This window comes from Sciurus carolinensis, chromosome 7, assembly GCF_902686445.1.
Source record: "Sciurus carolinensis chromosome 7, mSciCar1.2, whole genome shotgun sequence".
Classification (NCBI taxonomy): Eukaryota; Metazoa; Chordata; class Mammalia; order Rodentia; family Sciuridae; genus Sciurus; species Sciurus carolinensis.
The window spans coordinates 88674235-88683574 of record NC_062219.1 but is presented as its reverse complement, the minus strand read 5'-3'; the positions used below and the strand labels follow the sequence as shown (position 1 = coordinate 88683574).

The 9340-nt window shown below is 33.7% G+C and overlaps 1 long non-coding RNA gene across 1 annotated transcript; it reads right to left on the bottom strand.

Moving 5' to 3' along the window:
* Positions 1-395: 395 nt before the first annotated feature.
* LOC124988260 (uncharacterized) lies at positions 396-9112 on the bottom strand. Its single transcript, XR_007109399.1, has 3 exons — positions 9005-9112; positions 4118-4223; positions 396-533 (listed from the first exon to the last, which is right to left on the bottom strand). It is a non-coding gene; the product is annotated as an uncharacterized LOC124988260 (long non-coding RNA).
* Between the last annotated feature and the right edge of the window lie 228 nt (positions 9113-9340).

Genomic DNA, 9340 nt, shown 5'->3' with positions numbered 1-9340 from the left:
TTTGTTCCCTTCTATATCCCTGGTGCCTTGCACAAACAGATCCTCAATGGATTCTGGTGAATGGATAAAGAAGAATTGAGAGATCTGAGTGCATCAGTCCACTGGGGAATCTGGTCGATATAATAAAGCCAGAGCAATAAAACGTATCCACAATAGTCATTATTTATTGAATGTACTTTTATGCCAGATATGATTGTAACCACTTTATATACATTATCTCACTTAACCTTTTCACCATCCCTGCGAACTAGGTATTATTACAGATGACGCAATGGAGACTCAGAGAGGTTAAGGAATTTGTCCAAAATAAAGCTGATAAGTGGAAGAGAAGGGATTTAAATTTGGGTCTGACTTTAGCATTGTACTACTAACACTGCTATAGCCAAGCTTCCATGAAGAGATCTGAAGAATCCATCAGTGACATGTCAAACCTATGCAGCATCCATTCTGAAGAAATTAGATAAATAATACCTAAATTAGGTATTATCTATCTGGTTTATCTCTGTCCCTTTCATCCAATACAGAACAGTACCCTGAGAGAAAGAAGCATGAGAAAATTGAGTTTGGCCAGTGGTATGGGATGATTTAGAAGCTTAATCTCATAGAAGGAGGAATTGGGAAACAACATGGAAATAGATATGTGATTGAATATTTTATACACATATATTTTCCCAAATATAAATCTGAGTCCCACATTAATATGATTGCAGATTTTGCAGCAATAAGGAACCCACATGAAATTGTACTGTTCAATTTTCAATCTTCATCTGGGGTGGGGGTATTACCTGCATTTTACCTGGACAAAGTGCAGGAAAGGAAAAGTTGAATATTTGACTATATTTGACCTGAAACAAGGAGAATGTCGACAGAGAAATCTCTGAGAATTTAGTGAAGTACCTCTTCCAGTGGGTCCCATTTTTTTAATAAGATTCAGCAGGCAGAATGCTCTCTCCCTCACTCCCTGGATGTTCATGACCAATCTCTAGAGGCTATTTATATATTACCTTACATGACAAAAGGAATTTTGCAGATGTGATTAAAGTAAAAGACTTTGGAATGGACTGAGTATTCTGTGGTATCCTGGTGCCACATCTAATCACATAAAGCCTTGGAAGCAACTACAGTTAGGAAGACATGTCTACAGAAGGGTCAAAGATGCAACATTGATGGTTTTGGAGATGGATGGAGGGGGTCACAGGCCAAGGAATACAAGCAACTTCTAAGGCAAAGAATCAATTCTCTCTTAGAACCTTCCACCAAGAGTGGGGCTCCCAGATATCTTGATAATAGCCCGGTGAGTCCTATGGCAGACTTCTGACCTACAGAACTGTAAGATATTACATTTGTATTGTTTTTAAGCTACTAAGTTAGTAGTAATTTTTTATAGCAGCAATAAAAAATGAATACTATATAGAAAAGTAGAATTTTACACTATTGTTTGAATTTTTCACAGAACTCAGAGCATATTTCAGTAACTCAGATTGAAAGACTTGGATGACTTCACTTCCCTCAGGAGTCCATCAGGAGCAAAAACATACCCACTCAATGAACACCAGTCATCTCTCTGCTTGTTTCAGGAACTTGCTTGGCTAGGTTTCAAAACCCAAATTATGCTAACTCCTCTTTCACAAAAAGAACACAATTTTTTTCCCCCTTGTCAGATGATAGGCAAAATTTCATGAGGAAAGCTGTGGCTCTGATGCTAACCTGCAGTTCTTGCTTATTATTCATTTTGTCCCTGGGACAGTTAGCTAAAATCTCCACTTTATATGATTTTGGAGATGCAATTAGCAAATACCTCATCCTTATATGGAATATGGAATTCTAAATATGAAAATTTAGAATCTTATACAATAAAAGGTGAATCAAAATTTCTAAATTCAGCTAAATCTAAATCTTTTTTTTTTATGGATCTACCTGCTTATAGTTTGCTTTTCATGTACTTTTAGGGCTATATAGAGGCTATTGTTCTTCACCTCATTCATTACAGAAGTTGCAATCTTCTGGCTTATGATTCATCTTTTTTCTCTCCCTCTCCTATAAGAGAACAGAAAGCAGCTACACTGGGAATTGGAATTGTTATCAGGCCCAAAACACTTAATTAAACAATTCATTTGATTACTTCTAATCATGTTAAATTAATCTTTATAGCTCTGCCCTTATATTAGTCAGGAAAAGCTAAACTATGCTGTAGTAATAAATAAATTCTCAGTGGCTAAACACAATGGAAGTTATTTCTCAAAGTCTGCAACTTTCCTAAATCATGTCTCCATATATAGTTAGCCAAAAATCCAAAGTTGTTCTAATAAGTGACTTTTAACCTCATTTTCATGCTACTATGAGTGCCTACGTCCGACCAGAGAAAGAACTGGATCATTCTGGTGCATCAGCTTTTAAATATTTTGTTTTAAATGTGATACTTGTCATGTTTGGCTCATAAAGCAGTCACATAGGTTCCCTAGTTTCATGATAGCTGGAAAATTAGGAGGAGTAGGTAGATATTCAATGACAAGTAAATTTCTGACAAATTCTTCCTAGTCTTAATGTTACAATATTGAGAATAACTTCTTTCAGAAATAATTTCCCGAGACATGTAAACTTTTCTACTGGTAATTTAAGAACAACAAATGCTTTAAGTAGTAATTTCTCATAAAGCACCAGTTTGGTTGGGCTAAAAGTGAATCTCAAATACAAGGAAGGAAAGTAAGACATATCTACCAAATGTGAAACTTAGACAAAAGGTCAAGTTTATATAAAAACAACACATGTGTCTATAGAAAGAGCATTAAATGAAATACTGAATACTGTCCCTTATTCTGCACATGTTGGTGCTCAGGAAATACTTGAATGAACCAATGAATGAATGAACTGCAATGTGATGCAGATAAAACTTCTCATGTCTGTATAGTCATCTATAAAATGAGGGGCATGGTTTGATTTAAATTTTTCCTTGCTTAAAACTCTATTAAATGCAGAATTATAGCAATCCAAATTTCAATTTAATAATTCTAATGGTTTATTTGAAGTAATTATTCTCGAAATATGGTCTGGGGATAGTTTGGGGTCTTTGAGGCCATTTCATGAATTCTGTGAGGTCAGTGTCATACAGAGTAAAAGATCTATACACAGTAAAAGGTAGACTGATTGGTTTCTAAGTAATGGTATGAAAGATGACTGCTATGTTTTCATATTCCACATTGCAAGTAATCTATAAAAGTAATGTGTTAAGTTATAGAGTAGTGTCAATGAAAGATACTTGTGATTACTTGAAAAGTCTTGAAAGACTCCTCCCTTTTCTAACTACATATGTGTGGAAAGCCAGATTTTTCTTCATATACTTTAACCAAAACAACATATCACAATATATTGAATGAACCATTAATGTTCTATCAGGCAAGGCATGAAGGAGGCATGTAAACAGGAAACAACACTTTACATGAGAGGCATGTAAAATGATGGCTCTCACATTTAAAATAAAATAGAGCTATTTTTCATAAAATAAGCTATTTTATGCTCATATGTAGTGGATTATTTTAAATGAATTAACATATATGTATATAAAATCACTCCATTTTAATCTTTAATCAAAAGTAGTGTGTATTAGAGTTTAATCTAAAAGTTTAATCTATAATATGGCACATATATCAATAGATATACATAAACAGAAGATCTTTGGTTTTCTTTTTTAAAATGATGTTCAATAGAGTTCTGAGATCAAAGGAACAAGGGGGGCAGGAGGAGAATGACTGATTTAGAGAGTAAGTATTTTGATATTAAAAATTATGTGTTATTAAATGTAAATACCTTTTCTTTTATAGTTAGGGTTATGTTTTTAAAGAAATACACTTAAGGGAATAATTTAATAATACTGTATTCCAGTTATAGAATGTGAATAATTTGAATTTACAGAATACCTTTATATACTATGACAGAGACTGTTAATTTCCTTTCCAATATGCATTCTCTCCTTTACTAAGACAACTACAATTTTGTGGAGTTCAGTCTTATCATCAAACAAAGACTCCCTTGCTGATAAGTCAGTTCTAGCTGGTAAAATGGAATTGATGTAATTGGAAATTACTGGATGGGACCTTGGGAAGGTTTTTGTGTCTCTCACCTTCTTAATGGAACTGTGGTAGAACTCAGCATCTTGCACTCAGCATCAGCAACGTGGAACTCAGCAATGTGGAATCCACACTCCAAGCATGAGGAAAAGATCCATACTTTCAGATGGGGAAAAAAACAAGACAAGCAAAACCTTAGGATAAGTGTTGTTTCCGGATAAATGACCACACTAATCTGGGCCTGCTTACTCAACATATTTTTGTTATGAGAGAAAATTTTTTTATTGCTTAAGTCATTGGTATTTGTGATTTCTTAATTCATTTTGTAACTTATAGATATTAGATCTCTTAATTTCAACAATCCCTAGTGGAATGGATAAGAAAATCAGTTTTATTTGCATTTAAAAATAAGAAGGGCTGGGGTTGGCTCAGTGGTAGAGCGCTTGCCTGGCATATATGAGGTCCTGGGTTGCTCAGCACCATGTATAAATAAATAAATAAAATAAAGGTCCATCAACAACTTAAAAAAATTATTAAAAATAAGGAGACTGAAGATCAGAGAGTTTAAATGAAGTACCTATAATTGTGTCCTAGGTCTCCTACATAAAGGACTACAAACTGGGTGGTTTAAAGAACAGATATTTATTGTCTCACCCTTCAGGAGGAAGGGCAGTCTAAATCAAGGTGTGCACAGTCTTGGTCCCTCCATGGATTGTGAGGGAGAGCCTTCTGTCTGCTTCACTCCTGGTTTCTGACAATCTGTTGGCAAGCTTTGGCAGTTCTTTGCTTGGAGAAGCTTCAACAAAATCTGTCATTATATTCATGTGAGTTCTTTCTGTATGCCTGTGTTCCTATCAAGTTCCCATCAGCCAACCCTTTACTGTGGTTCTGAAAATTGTACCCAGAGTGATGCATCTCTGAGCTACATTCCCCAGTCTCTTTTATTTTGAGACAGGGTCTCATTAACTGGCCCAGGCAGGCCTTGAACTTGTGATCAGTCTCTAGAGTATCTGGGATTATAGGTATGTCCCAATGAGTCAGGTCCACATTTCCCCCTTTTTAAAAGAAAACTCATCATATTGGGATTAAGATCCAACCCAGTGATCTCACATTAACTTGAATTACCTCTGTAAAGATTGAATTTCCAAATAAAATGTTGCTGGGCACTAGGAGTCCAAATCAAACCATAACAGTACCCAGAGTCACACCACTATTGATTTGCAGATTCTGTACTCCAGTCTTAACTTTCATTCCATTGCATTTTCTTCTAAAGTGAAGTGTCTTCAAAATGGATCACAATGTCAAACTGCTTTAACGTGTGTATGCATCAAAATTCATATTTTTTTACCTCACTTTGGGCCTACTGAATCATGCACGTTGAGGGTAAGAATTTTGAATTTAATTTTTTTAGTACATATCATTTAGTATGTAGTAGTATTGTTTTGGAGTATAAAGTTCCATGAATATTAACACATGTACAGGTTCACATAACCACCACCATAATTAGGGTACAGAATGGTTCCCTTACCTCACAAACATGTCCCTTGTGCAATCCCTACCCTTGCCCCTACAACCACTGCTCTATTCTTCACTGTTATTTTATTTATTTATTTATTTTGGTCAGAAATATAAATACATGAAAGCATGCAATATGTTACAAATTGAAACTAGCTTCTTTATTTCATTAGGATTTCTGTGAGATTCATACGATTGGTTGCATGTACACATAGTTTCTCCTTTAATGTGCTGAGTGGCATTCCACCTTGTGAACCAACAGTATAGGACATTTGGATTGTTTCCAGGTGTGGGCAATTATGAATAAAGCTGTCATATACATTTTATACAGGTTTTGTGAAATGTAACTTTTCAAGTTCCCAGAATGAATACCTAGAAGCAAGATGGTTGTGTCATATAGAAATCACATGCCTAACTTTATAAGAAACTATCAAACCATTTTCCAGAATATTTGTACCATTTTGCTCTTGAGTTTTACTTTTAAACAAGCTTCCTAGGTTATTTTTAGGCACAGGATAGTTTAAAAACACATAATGACTCCGGCATTTCATCCAAAGAACAAAACTATTTACTAATAGTGGTAAGATACATGGAGAAATAAGATTATTTTTTCTAAGGGAACATTCACTTTCAGTATCAAGTAAGCTATAATCCATGTACACAAGTCTATTATCTGTGCTTTTTACCAATTTTTAGAATGTTCCTCCAAAGACAAGAATACAAGTATTCACAGACAATATGCCTTCATATCTAATAATAACTTGTTCTTTTTTTTAACCAAAATGCTTATTAGAGCAATTTTTAAGTGTATTATCTTAAATATACACAGAATAGATATTTTATATAAATAGTTATGCTGAATAATTAATTCATTTTTTTCTCTAGAAGTATATATTATTTATAAAAACTGTCTCAGGTATGTTTTTTAGAATTTCCTTAGGCAAACAGGATAAAACTAATTTGAGACCTTCACCAACATAAATGTAAACTCATACTTATGCTTGTTATATAACATTTTTTACAGACTGAAATTTGTCTCTTTGTTCTATGGGACAGTGTCAATCAGTACTGTATATAAGCAATAAAATTGGCCTTGTGAAATCATAGCAAATATCTCAGATCCTATACATAGTGTTAGACTAGCATTGACCTCAGTAAGTGCCACATACAAAATGAAATTGGGCCAGCAAAAATCATTAAGGGCAACTAAAATCATTAAAAGAAAATAACCTAAAGCCCTGTATACGTGCTTTGGGTAATATTGATTTCCACCTGTATTATTGGAATCCATTTGGTACCACACATATTTTGCAGAACAATTAGTTATTTGTTTGAGGGTATGGAGTCATTTGAAACTTTCATATGTACTGTAGTAATTGAAAAAAATAATTGCTTTCAAAATGGACTCCTGGACAGCAATGTATTCTGAAAAATGATATATGGAAATCTATAACATGGCAGAAAAATTGCTAATACTAAGAGACTGAATGAAAATTCAGGTGTTTATTTTGCAAATTTCATCATTCCTTGCACTAGCTATATTACCTTCACTCATGCTTCTTATCCCTAAATTTGGAACCATGTAACATTATCAAAAATTGCCCAAACCATCTTGCTTGTTGGGCTTTTAGAGGAATAATTAATGAACAAAAAAGGCTTTGGAAATTTAATATGCTATTTAAGTACTAGGAAAAGTTCTTTGTTATTCAATGAAAAGATCTATTGGAATATTGTTTCCATTTATCAGATTGTATTTTTGAAAAGATACTCTCTGACTGAATGTGTAGAGGGTCTTTTCATAAAGTTTTCTATTTTAGTATACTTTTATCAGGAAAGTTTGAAGGATGACCCTTCAGAGGCTACAAAATTGCATCAGAAATATTTCTGAACAGGTGTGATGACAAGTATCAATACTATGGAAGAATGTGCATCATCTTTGCCATTTTAAAAGCATGATGGGGATTTATTTGCTCATATCCCTTTATCTTAACAATTGTTGATGAATAAACAGGATGTCATCACATGACTGGTTTGTGAAGATTTTATTAGTTTATCAGAGAGGGACCAGTTGATTATTGATTACCACTAAATTATACTTAATGTTTCTAAGTTTCAAAATCCTCATATGACATGAAAATTGATATTTTACTTTATAGAGACACTGAAAAGTTTCATTGATATTGCAAAATGCAGTTTAGTTGACTTTGTAAACTTTCTTCTAAGAAGCTATTCCAGAAGACTAAAATGGACTATTCAAATTTTCATCTACTCAAATTTTCATCCATCCAGACATTTCCTGCAACTTTTGGAAATAGTATATTAAAAATATTTTTTTTGTAGAAGGTAATTGCATATATGTTCCTAGACAATATTCAAATGCTAGTAAAGTTTACATTTTCTACTTAAGCGCCAACCGCATAAACCTATGAGCCTAGAACAAGACACATAAATGGTGCCAAATAAATTAAATCATAAATGAATTAAGATACTTAAAATACTGAGTTCTGCTATGAAACCAGGCAAAACGATGAATCTTCATGCTTGTAAGTGATACAAAATAAACTTCTTATGGGATGGGGCAAATTAAATCCCCCTTACCTGCATTGAATTATTGCTGAAATGAAAGAATCCAGGATTATAAAACAAGTCCCATTTATGACTATTCAAACTATACACAGGATGTCCTTAAAATTGACTTTAAGAAACTAAGAGATTCTAAGACACAGAATTAACCAAAAGAATAAGAAAATGATTATTGCTGATATTCTTGCATTGAACACAAATTCAGTGTTTCAACAGATCAATGTATATGTTCAAATGATCAACAGAGAAAAAAGTTGACACATCTACAGTATAAAGAAAATATCAAAACAATGAGAGCTTCTGAAGAAAATGATCTCTGTAAAATTTGAAAACTTGACTGGGCAAGTTTGCTAAGAATTGAAAGCACTATTCTGGAAAATTGGTTCATATTGCTAAGTAATTTTTGACTTTCATTGATACTAAGATGCTGTTAATTGGAAGGCACACTATTAAGCATGACTATGGAAGAAAAAATACTAACATAACAATTGTGGTTTTAGGATATTATTAGTTACACAATTTTGAGATATAAAAAATGTACTTTATAGAATGAGCAAAGCGTAGTATGCATAGCACCAATTGGAGATAACAAATACTGCTCAGAAACAACAAGGATAAGAGGAAAGCACAATAAATTGGGGTGTTGTCAAAAGCCAACTGAAAGTGCTGCCAATGGTCAAAGCAGAACACTTAGAGTAACAAGATAAGAAAAGTAATATTGTATTAAAGCCTAAAGCATAAAATAAATATCTATGAATCTATTCCAATATAACTGATTGAGTACATAAATGGGGGAAAAGAGGAAAAACTGCCATGCAGAAAAATTTATGTAGATACCTTACCTTAAGGAGGTGTATTACAGTTTGTATTTGAGATATCCCCCAATAAACTCATATGAGCTGAAGTGATTAAATTATGAGAGATGTGACCTACTCAGGGAATGAATTCATTTGATGGATTAATAATTTGAACTATAGTAGTGGAGCTTGGCTGGAGGAAGTAGGTCACTGGGGGCCATGTCCTTGGGAATTATGTCTTGTCTCTTGTTCCTCTCCCCCTTTAGTTTCCCATGAGCTGAGAAGCTTTTTTCTATCTTCTGCTCACCTCAGGCACAGAGCAATGGAGTCTGCCAACCATGGAGTGAACCTCTGAAACCATAAGCCAAAATAAACTTATCC